Source organism: Crocuta crocuta, unplaced genomic scaffold, assembly GCF_008692635.1.
Source record: "Crocuta crocuta isolate KB4526 unplaced genomic scaffold, BGI_CrCroc_1.0 scaffold189, whole genome shotgun sequence".
Lineage (NCBI taxonomy): Eukaryota > Metazoa > Chordata > Mammalia > Carnivora > Hyaenidae > Crocuta > Crocuta crocuta.
The window spans coordinates 2,215,271-2,227,831 of record NW_027551564.1 but is presented as its reverse complement, the minus strand read 5'-3'; positions in this window follow the sequence as shown (position 1 = coordinate 2,227,831).

Sequence of the window (12,561 nt, the reverse complement as noted above, 5' to 3'; positions counted from 1 at the left end):
ATCGACTGCTTCCTCTCTACTGGGCTTCTTCTATACCTTATGTCATTTTATTCTCCTCACAACCCCAGGAGTAGTGATTTTTCTTTGAATCTACATTATACAAATGAGGAAATGGAGACTCTGAACCCGAGGTCCATAACGAGAAGTGGTAGTGTTATGATTCAAACTTCAGCCATCTGACCCCTGATACCACAGTATTCCAGACTGTCCTGCATTCGCTAGTCATGCAATGAAAACACATATGGAGAGGCTCACGTAAATTCCACCTTTTCTAACCCTTGTTGCTTTCTGCTTTTCCATCTTGTGATAAGCCATGACTATAGAGCCACATGTTTCACAAGAGATCACCTTGAAAACTGAAGTATCTGTTTTCAAATGGCACTGAAATTCTAGAGACCAATATGTTTTCTAAGAGTGAAAAGTTCTTGGCCGAGTACGCAGGCACAAGAGTCTCCTGCTATGTGCCTCCTTGGAAACAGGCCAGGGATGTCCACAGCTCCGCAGCAAGGAATGTAGCCCTTGGAGAGATGGTCAGGGAGGGTGCTCAGCAACAGGAGGAAATGGCTACATTTCAGTAACCTGCAGGACGAGGAATTCACAGGGAATGATTTCCTCCCTTGTGGGAGCTAAGGCATTCCAGTAAATCTGAGTACCTGTCATAGAAGCAGCCACCACAAGGCTTGCTGATTACATTTGCAGTGAAAAAAAGCAAAAAACAAACAAACAAACAAACACCAAAAAACCCCAAAAACAAACCCACCTGTGATCTTTCTAACTTTAAAAATTATATCTTACAGGGATCTTTGCTAATGCCCCAGATTGAGTCTTCACTGAACATCCTTGTAGCCCACAGAGATAAGCTGCCTATGCAGATACAAAGCAGTGACTTTTTTTTCCCAAATGTGGGTGTAATGGGACTTTGGTGCGTTAATCAATTTCTACCTACTCCAGTCTGCCTGGAGGGCTGGCTAATTCCTGACAATGCCACCCTTTACCTCAGAGTCACAGAAAACTATTCACATGACTTTTGAGGTTTTAAGCCTGGTGTCTGATTGGTTTCCCCAATGGGGCCATCGTTTGGTTAAGAGCACTGCATTCTTAAGTCAGCTAAAAGGCTGACTATTTAGCAACCCAGAAGATGTCCGTGTAGACTGTTGAAAATTTGTCATGAAATAGTGCCGATTCCTCTGGAGGCTCATTCAGTTGGGAAGTCACACCAGCCCTTTCTTTTTCCTTTGCCAGACCTGGAATTTTAGAAGTCTCTGATGTGTGGAGCAGGGGGAAGAGCACTTGGTAAAAGTCTTTAAAAAACACATGTCTATTGCATATACACACCTGCCTCCGAAGAGGCCCCTGCAAAAATGTCAGACTAGAAATGATGATTTAATGCAGCTCCTTTAGCCTGAGAACCCATTGTCTTCTCTCCCACAATGGAAATCTCCATCAAATAAGAATAGACATGTAATTGAGTATCTGGCCACGTTTCAGCTTCAGAGTGAAACCCTCTGTAAGTTACTCCCGGGCCTCCTGTTAACATTTAATAAGAAAGGTAAGCATGTAAGCAGCATGCACATTTAGTCTTAGAGCCTTCTCTGCAGCTTTGGAACCATAGTAGGCTTTGCTCTTTTTATCACCCCATTCCTTCCCTCTCCCCAGATCCCTTGCAGAACACCTTCCTCTCCATCTTTCTTTTCTCCATTCTCACCTTTTGCTTTCTTCCTCCTTCCTTTCCTTCCTTCCTTCCTTCCTTCCTTCCTTCCTTCTTTCTTTCTTTCTTTCTTTCTTTCTTTCTTTCTTTCTTTCTTTCTTTCTTTCTTTCTTTCTTTCTTTCTACCTCTTTCCACTTGCTCTTCTCTCTCTCCATCCCACCCCTCCTCCATTCTTTCACAAACTAATGACTAACACAAACACATAGATACACTCAAAACCCTAGAATATTCATTGTGTCAAGAAACACAGTGGCTTCCCACCAGCCTGACCTCAAGTTCCCGTTAGCCCTTTCTGACTGCCTTCCGAACAGGGCAGGGCCAAGCCCATTTACAGCATGTTCTTGCTTTCATATGGCTCTTCTAAAATTATTTATATAGCAGTGGAATTAGAAACAATTTAAACTACTGTCGTGGATAATTATCTGCATATAGGATTTTTTAAATTGAAGTATAGTTGACAATGCAATATTACATTGTACATACAGCATAGTGACTAGACAACTCTATACCTTAATGCTATGCTCACCACGAATGTAGCTACCATCTGTCACCATACAATGCTATTACAATTCCATTGTCTATATTCTCTGTGCTGTACCCTTTATCCCTGTGATTTATTCATCCTCTAACTGGAAGCCTATATCTGCTATTCCTCTTCACTCCTTTTGCCCATCCTTCCACCCCCTTCCCCTCTGGCAACCATCAGTTTGTATTTATGGGTCTATTTCTCCTTTTTGTTTTGTTTTGCCTTTTAGATTCCACATATAAGTGAAATCATATGGTGTTTATCTTTCTCAATTTGCTTATTTCACTTAGCGTAAAACCCTCTCGGTCCATCCATGTTGCAAATGGTGAAAATCTCATTCTTTTTTATGACTGAGCAATATCCTATTTGTGTGTGTGTGTATGAGATGTGTGTGTATGTGTATATACACACATAAACACATGCCGCATCTACCTTATCCATTTATCTGTTGATGGACACTTGGATTGCTTCCATATCTTGACTATTGTGAAAAATGCTGTAATAAATATAGAAGTACATATATCTTTTTCGAATTAGTATTTTCATTTTCCTTGGGTAGATACTTAGTAGTAGAATTATGGGACATATGATATTTCTATTTTCATTTTTCGAGGAACCTACATACTGTGTTTCTACAGCAGTGGCTGCACCAATTTATATTCCTACCAAGAGTGTATGAGAGTTCCTTTTTCCCTGCACCCAGAGCAACACTTGTTATTTCTTTTTGATTTTAGCTATTCTGACAGATGTAAGGTGATAATCTCATTATGGTTTTAGTTTGTATTTCCCTTTTTTAAAAAAATGCTTTATTATTTATTTTTGAGAGAGAGAGAGAGGCAGAGCATGAGTTGGGGAGGGACAGAGAGAGAGAGAGGCAGAGCATGAGTTGGGGAGGGACCGAGAGAGAGAGAGGGAGACACAGAATCTGAAGCAGTTCCAGGCTCTGTCTGAGCTGTCAGCACAGAACCTGATGCGGGGCTTGAACTCGTGAACCGTGAGATCATGACCTGAGCTGAAGTCGGATGCTTAACTGACTGAGCCACCCAGGAGCCCCTAGTTTGTATTTCCCTGATTAGTTTTGCTGGACATCTTTTCATGTGTCTATTGGCTATCTGCGTCATTTTTGAAAAAATGTCTATTGAGGTCCTCTGCCCATTTTTAAATCAGAGAATAATAATGATTATTTTTTGGTATTCTAGAAGTTCTTCATATACTTTGGATATTAACCCATTATTGTATATATCATTTGTGAACATCTTCATTCATTGGGTTGCCTTTTCATTTTGTTGATGGTTGCCTTCACTATGCAAAAGCATTTTGATGTAGTCCCAATAGCTTATTTTTACTTTTGTTTCCCTTGCCTGAGGAGACCTATCTAGAAAAATGTTTCTAGACCCAGCTAGAAAAAAAGACCAATATCGGGGCGTCCGGGTGGCTTAGTCGGTTGAGCGTCTGACTTTCGCTCAGGTCATGATCTCGCGGTTCGTGGGTTCGAGCCCCGTGTTGGGCTCTGTGCTGGCTGCCAGCTCGGAGCCTGGAGCCTGTTTCAGAGTCTGTGTCTCCCTCTCTCTCTGACCCTCCCCTGCTCACGCTGTCTCTCTCGCTCTCTCCCCTAGAAATAAATAAAACATTTAAAAAAAAAAAACCAATATCAAATAAATTATTGCCTATGTTTTTTCTAGGAGTTTTATGGTTTTAGGTCTCACATTTAGCTCTTTAATCCATTTTGAGTTTATTTTTGTGTTTAGTGTAAGGAAGTGGTCCTATTTCATCCTTTTATATGTAGCTGTCCATGTTTTCCCAACACCACCTTTTGAAGAGACTTTGTCTTTTCCCCATGGTATATTATTACATCCTTTGAAGTAGATTACTTGACCATATAACATGGGTTATTTCTGGGGTCTCTATCAGTTTCATTGATCTACATATCTGTTTTTGTGCCAGTACCACCCTGTTTTTGATTACTATAGACATGCAGTGTATCTTGAAATCTGGGATTGTGATACCTCCAGCTTTGCTCTTTTTCCAGATCGCTTTGGTTATTTGGGGTCTTTTGTGGTTCCATACCAATTTTTGTATCATTTTGTTCTAGGTTTGTGAAAAATGCTGTTGGTATTTTCATAGGGATTGCATTAAATCTGTAGATTGCTTTGGGTGGTATGGACCTCTTAGTATTAATTCTTCCTATCCATGAGCATGGAATAGCTTTCCATTCATTTGTGTCGTCTTGAGTTTCTTTCTTCAGTGTTTTATAGTTTTCAGAGTACAGGTCTTTCACTTCCTTGATTAAATTTATTCCTAGGTATTTTATCTTTTTTGGTGTGATTGTAAATGGGATTTATTCTTAATTTCTCTTTCTGCTACTTTGTTATTAGTGTATAGAAACACCCATCAGTTTCTGGGCATTGATTTTGTATCCTGTAACTTAACTGAATACTTTATTACTTGTAATAATTTTTTTGGGCAGATTTCTTACAGTTTTAAGAGTTGAATCGACAGGATTTATATCTTCAGAGATAGGAAAACTCAATACAGGATAGTTAATGACTGAAAATCAGACACAAAGCTGTAATTATCAAGAAATCAACAAAATACCATTGAATTCCTATTAAAGGCCATTATAATAAGCAAGATGGGGTATACAGACATCATGTGTTCTCGATCTCAAGTAGCTTATGATCCTGTTTGGAATGACAGGGAACTTATGCTTGAAAATACAGCTAGAAGTAGCTCTAGCTACAATTTACTGAGCACTTATTGTCAGCCACTGTAGTGAGCTGTTCTGTCCTGAAATCCTTGAAACAACTCTAAAGTGTATGCCACACACCATCAAGACCAGCACTTTATGGATGAGGAAACTGAAGCATAGGGACTAAGTGTCTTGCTTAGAGTCTCCCGGCTAGCATACGGTAAAGCTGGGACTTGAGCTTGAGCTAGCATAATCCACAAGTGTTGTGTACAAGTGAACAGAAGAATATTTTTGATGTCCAAAGCTGGAGAATCACTGTGTACTGGGGAGGTTACAAAGAGACAGCATTCCAGGACTGGAGGAAACCTTTGAAAGTGGAATCTTTTCCATTAATGTCATGCTTGGGGAAATTGGGACACAAAGACAGGGATAATCTCCTGAAAGCAGTGGCCTCTGAATGACATTTATAGGATGGATGAGTAAGGTTTTGCCCATCTTGATGAAGAGGACTGGTTGGCATTCTAGGGGGGAGGGAATAGGAATGATGGTCTCCTGAATCATATTCCAATTGTTTTTGGTATTATTCTCTTTTCACTCAGAACCTTTTGTCAATATCTGATATGTCTAAAAATGGTTCCAGGGAGAGGAATTTGGGAAAGGAGGAAAAAGGGAACCTTTTGTAAATGATATCACTTCCTGCAATTTGAGGGTTCTCACCCCCATGAGACTCTCAGTCAAAGTTGCCATTGCTCCTGTCTGTCTGATGAAGACCCACGGATGTCAAAAGGTATAACCAAGGTCAGGTGAGCAAGACTGAAATAAGGCTACAGCAGAGGCAGAAATGCAGTAGAAAGCATGTCAGCATACAATCTAAAGCTTTGAAGCTGAAAACGTCAAGCTTGCAGAGAAGCCTGCCGCCATCTCTTTCCTCTGTTATCCTTGAACAGAACTCAGTTTTATATAGAATGTTTGCTGCAAAACTAGACACAAATAGTTCTGAGGATTAACTTTGAATTTCCTGGATTTGGTGGGCATAAATCAGGGCCTTCATGCTATTTTAACACTTTCTGAAAACAAGGTCCTTATGAATAAATGGCAAAACTGGGTCAAGAAATGCTTTATTCATTAATAAGTAAAATCTAGAACTTGGAGTAATGCTCCCTAATTATGAAATGGGCAGCACTCTGTACTGTTTTCTGATTGGCTGACATCAGTTTGAATGCAAAGCTTTATTTCACTGCAGAGTCCTGGCATACTTCACACATTAAAATTCTAAGCTGTCTAAGTAGGTGTGAAACTAATTTTGTGTTTATTTTTTAAAACCCACCTATGATCATTTAGGACCATCCACTTCACTTTGGGAGGGCAGCACCCGGTTGTAGGTGGGCCCTGGGAGACAATAAAGGAAAGGATAATTTCTTAAATGGCTTAAACCAGAATATTTATAGTTTCCTGGAATAGTTGTAACTACTTATCCATTTTTCCAGCCACAACTTTTCTTAATAAGAAGGGCTTTGAAAAACCTGCTAAATCTGGGCATTAAAGGAAACAGAAGTTTTCCTAGAGCAGTGGAATTTTTTAAAGTCACATAGTAACCTTATTGATGAAATCAGGAAGAGAGCACTTTCAGATCAGACTTGAGGGAGCTTATTTACAAAACATGGGATTTTCTCAGCACACCAGGCACATTCTGCAAGGTTTCCTGCAGTATGAAGACACATACGGTCACTGGATTTTAATCAAGTCAGGCCATCTTGCAGACGAGTCTTCAATGGGGACTGCTAAAAGGCAATGCCAGCTACTGATTCATTCAGAATCACCAGGAAGACTCTTTGCAGAGGTCATTTGGCACTTAAAACTAAAACAAAAGCAAAAAGAAACAAAAAAACTCAGATTGCTTAGTAGTTAAAAAAGTGTATTTTCTGCTTAGATAGAATGAATGTATCTTCCTCTTCTCATAAAAGCACTTTCTTATTTATGAATATCTTAATAAAATTTCACTTAAAAATTTAGTGCCTTTTTGAGCCATGGACAATCTGATGAAATGTACATTTTGGGAAAGCCAAATTCACACTGACCATCATAAAAACGGTTGGTTTGGTACTTTCACCCCTGTATATCTTAACTGGGCTTTACTGATAAGGAAGGGCAGCTTATTCAAAATACGCTTTGTGGGAAGATCTATGATCAAGCGGTTCCCCTCCCCCCTTTTTTATTGATCCTTCTCCTCCTCCAAAAAACTAAATACTGAGTAAAATAATTCAGACTTTTGTGAAATGTTGGAGGAATAAAACCTCCATCTCAGGCTGATGTCCTTCGGCTTAGGAAGTCAGCATCCAGAGGGCCTGCTCAGTTGGGCCCCTTGAATGGAATGCTGACAAGGGGAAGGTGGAGTGAGCCCCGTGCCTTTCCACTGTGTTTTCTTCAAGCTGCTTAGCCTAACCAGGGTTCTGCAGCTCTGTTTCATTATTTCATTAATTTCATTATTTCATTTATTTCATCAGTAAGCCCCAGCAGTGAAGCTGGGGGCCATCATCATGATATAGGTTCTGTGGAACAAATGCCTCCTTTCTAGACAGAGCAGAGGCATCAACTTTGAATGTGAAGGGCATGTGTCATAGCTAAATGATGAGATCAGTCTTGGTGAGGACATGGTATTGAATGCAAGTAAATCCCTTTTATCTTTCAACAAATATTATGGGATATTTAGGCAAATGGTAGAGCACTAAGGAAAATGCAGAGTTATATAAGATGAAAGGTCTTCCTTCAAGAGCAGTAGATGAGTTGGTACACGATAACTGAACCAATAACTGAAATAAATGGCTATAAAACAGCATCTTTTAGCATAAGCAAAAAAGCTCCAGGGCTTGGGAAGACTGACTTCTGGCTAAGGAAATCTTCATAGAATATAGTGGTGATTATGTTTTTCCTTTATTTAACACCTATTATCTACCAGACGCTGTGGAATCATTTTACATATGTTATTTCATTTAATCTCTTAGTAACAAGAGGGAGAAGACCTTTTTAATTGTTACTATTATTTTTATTTTTTTAGGCTAGCCAAGTAAAGCAGTGGGAGTGGAGAAGGAATAAAGAAATCTATAACTAGCTGTGGTCAATTAATTGTAAACACCAATGCACTTGGGCCAGCTGGAAGCAGGCCTTATCAGCTCCGTGTTGACCAAGGAGCATGCTGATGCTTAACCAGTTTAAGAGATCTATGCAAAGTATGTGTGTGGCAGGGCTGGGATTGAATATTGAGCATCCACAGATCTGTCTCCAGAGCCTATGTTCTTCATCACAAATTAATCCCCTGTTTCACATCCCAGTTATTGACCAATTTCTCTAGTCGAGATAGCTGTCGCGTTTCTCTTGTCTCTCCTTATAAAATTCTCCTACCAAAAAGCAGCCTGTGAGAGCACTCACATACAAGGCCAGATCACTCAGAGTCCAGGAGAGAAAAGAGGAAAGGAGGGGACTTCTGGCTGTGACATGAGAAAAGCAGAAGGAGTTTTGGATGAAATGGCCTGAGAGAGAGAGACTGATAAAGATATGAAGATGCTTAATAACAAAGGAGCCAAGTGGGAATTTAGACAAATGTACATGTAATAAAAAGCATATTAAAGGGTGGTTCATTCAATATGGAGGCCTGATCTCCCAATTACCCTTACAGACCTTTAGGACGTACATCCTGCTTCTCAACCAAAGAGACATTAGTATCATTCGGTTAGAGAACTAGTTAATTTAGTTTCTTTCTCTGGCACACATATGTGGGAATTAAGGCATCAGTATTCTTTTTACCCATTCTAATATCTACTTCTGTATATTTCTGTGAGTTAAATTCTACTTTGTGTTGCCAGTTAAGGTCACAGAAGTGATGCACATGATCTAAGGAAGGCAATGCTACATATTTAAGTTTCAGGAGAAAAGGGACTCCCTAAAAGGTGGCCACTTACAGCACTTTCCTGAAAGGATTTCAGATTCTCATCAGATCCTGATCTCTGAATGGCCCATAGCGGCACATACCACAAGCCAAGGACTGACCCTTGGCTTCATATTTGTTGAGATCAGGAAATGTGAAGGGCAGTGCATTTGAAATCAAATGATCTGCATGTGATCCTCACCCTTGTAATATAGCAGCCACCCACACCCAAGCATTTTTATATATAAATAACAATATTACTTCACCTAAGTTTCAAAGAGTTATTGCATAGATTAAGGGAAATAATCGATGTGAAAACACTCTGTAAATTGCAAGGCTATTCTAGAGGTTCCTACTGCAGTTCTGCATTCCCAGGTATGCACTCATCTACCCTTCTGGGTTCTTACTAGTGAAGAAGAAACACTGAAACCAAGGGGAGGGGATCAACAACATTCATGGAGGTCCAGTTCTTTTTTTTTTTTTTAAATGTTTTATTTATTTCTAGGAGAGAGAGAGAGAGAGACAGCGTGAGCAGGGGAGGGTCAGAGAGAGAGGGAGTCACAGACTGAAACAGGCTCCAGGCTCCCAGCTGGCAGTCAGCACAGAGCCCGACGTGGGGCTCGAACCCACGAACCGCGAGATCATGACCTAAGCGAAAGTCGGATGCTTAACCGACTAAGCCACCCAGGCGCCCCATGGAGGTCCAGTTCTTAAAGCTGTGGATCCCAACGAAAGTTGAATCAAAGAATTTGGCAGGAACCTAGGGCCAAACGAAGCAGCCTTCTAATATGGGTCCCCAAAATGAGACCTTGCAACCCTTCTATGAGGAGAGTTGGATCTGCAAATCAGACCCTGGCCTGTGGAGTGGAAGGTCCTGTTGTCTCTCTCCAACCCCAGAGAAGGCAGACCTGGGGCCCAGGCTCAAATAGTCTTTACAAGAAAGGAGGAAAAGAAGAGGCCATTATGTGTTCCGTGTGGCTGGCAGTCATGAGAGAGAGACTGGGTGATATCTTCTCCTGCTTTTGAGACAAAATAGTGGCCCTATTTGGTTTCCCTAAAACTGGGGGAAAGAAGGCCACCTGATGGGAATGGCTGGTCCCTTCCTGCAGAAGATCAGCCAAGAGGGTCTCCAGTGTGTCTATTCCAATGGGGTAGGAGTGGACTCATCTGGAGACTGTTCTGGATTTTTATCATTTTGAGGATATTGGATTCCTTTGAGAATCTAATAAACTGTTGAATATGCCCTCAGAAAAAATCGTTAGAATACATTTAAGGTGGGGCGCCTGGGTGGTTCAGTTAGCTAAGCGTCTGACTTTGGCTCAGGTCATGATCTCACATTCGTGAGCCCACAATTGGGCTCTCTGCTGTCAGCATGGAGCCTACTTCGGTTCCTGTCTCCCTCTCTTTCTGCCCCTCCCCAGCTTGTGCTTTCTGTCTCAAAAATAAAAATATCAAAAAAGAAAATTAAAAAATTCATTTAAGGCTAATATTTTAATATAGATCCAGAAAGTTCAGACACCATCCATAGACTCTCACTGGAAGCTAGCTTTCGAATTCTGAGGCTATACCAGAGTCACTTGATAAGAAGTTTCCTTCTATTGAAGGAAGACCAATGCCTAGTATTAAAAATACTGTTTCTCAGAAAGTGAAGGTGAAATAAAAGGTTTTTGTTTAAGTTTATATATTTTGAGAGAGAAAGAGGGAGCACACATGTGCACTCATATGCTCCTGGGAATGCTGGGGAGGGGCACAGATGAGAGAAAATCCCTAGCAGGCTCCATGCTATTAGTGCAGAGCCTGACACAGAGCTCAGTCCCACCACTGTGAGATCATGACCTGAGCCGCGATCAAGAGTCAGATGCTTTACCAACCACTCAGGTGCCCCTAAGAGGTTGTTCTAAAACTAAATCTATTCCTCTTGTATCAATTGGTTTTTGTTTTAATTATGTAGGGCTAGGTTTTGCATATCCTCGCAAACTTTGGCCTACCCAAAAGAATGCTAGGTTTATTCATTTTAAAGTTATTTATTATCTTTTTTGAATTGTGAAATATAATACTTTAGGAAATAAATAGCTGTGTATGTTAGTTAATTGAATATTGCAATAGAAATTAATTTTGGAGGGGCACCTGGGTGGCTTAATCAGTTAAGTGTCTGACTTTGGCTCAGGTCAAAATCTCATGGTTCGTGGGTTTCAGCCACACGTCAGGCTCTGTGCTAACAACACTAACAGCTGTTAGTGCAGAGCCTGCTTCAGATCCTCTGTCTCGCTCGCTCTCTCAAAACTAAATATTAAAAAAATTAATTTTGGAGATAAGTTTTAATCTGAATCTTTGTTTCCTTCAAACTAAGCAGTACATAGCAACTACCTTGATGGAACTTTGGAAGGTAATGTTCCTGCTCTCCCCTTGAGTCGTGCTCTGTTCTTTTCTACTCCACTCTGGGGCTGTCCGCATCCAGAATGCAGCCTCCGGCAATGACAGGTGTGGCCCTTAAAATGTTAAATCAAAGTCGGTCTTTCCTGCCCCAGCCAGCCCTCTGTCAATTTTCTCCCTAAATGTGCTGCTGCACCCGTCCCCAGCCCAGCATCTCCCGGTCCTTGCCCACTTCCACTGGCCTTTTAGAACCCTTTCATCTGAACTTTGGGCCCCCCAAGGCCACTCTCCAGCCATGAGAAAAGTTTCCTTCATGCCTGAGCACCTCTATCATTTAAGATCTTGAAATTCCAGGAGAGATCTTGATTCTCACATTGAATAATCCAAACATCCATGTCTAAAAAAAAAAAGAATATAAAAGGCTCCCAGGTGGCTCAGTCAGTTAAATGTCTGACTCTTGAATTTGGCTCATGATCTCATGGTTCATAAGATGGAGCCTCGTATAGGGCTCTGCACTGACAGCTCAGAGTCTGCTTGGGAATTCCTCTCTCTCTCTCTGCCCCTCCCCGGCTTGCACACGCTCTTTATCACTCTCAATCTCTCTCTCTCTCTCTCTCTCTCTCAAAATAAACACTTAAAAACAAAAATAGAAAATAGGGGCGCCTGGGTGGCTCAGTAGGTTAAGTGTCCGACTTTGGCACAGGTCATGATCTCACTGCTGGTGAGTTCTAGTTCCTTATTGGGCTCCGTGCTGACAGCTCAGAGCCTGGAGCCTGCTTCAGATTCTGTGTCTCCCTCTCTGTTTGCCCTTCCCCCGCTCGCACTCTGTGTCTGTCTCTGTCTCTCAAAAATAGACAAACATTAAAAAAAAAAAAGCTTTTCAACACAGAATTTAAGGCTCTACTTCTATAGAAACAACTTCCTTGCCCTTTAAAATAAGAACTAATTAAGTAATTTTAGGGAATAAGTTCTTATAAGGAAACAAAATTTGGAAGAACAGCCTCAGTCAAATACATTTCTTGCCAAATGCATTTCTGTGCCTATCGTTTTCTAAGCCAATAACATGGTAGAGTAAGGTTTGTAGATGAATTCTGGGATGTAAATTAGTGTTAACATATTAATAACATTTCTCTGATGCTTTTTTTTTTTTAGGACTTCTATTGTTCACTTAGATTGAAGACCATTTTCATATTGTATTATTTTTCATGTAAAATTCTTGAAATCAAAATAGTCTAGTTCAGGTTAGTGGCTGCCTCACAGTAGCTGGACTTTTAGACATGCATCTATCATACTTTTAATAACGTTTGGTAATCTATTTAAGCTACACGGGCACCAAACAAAC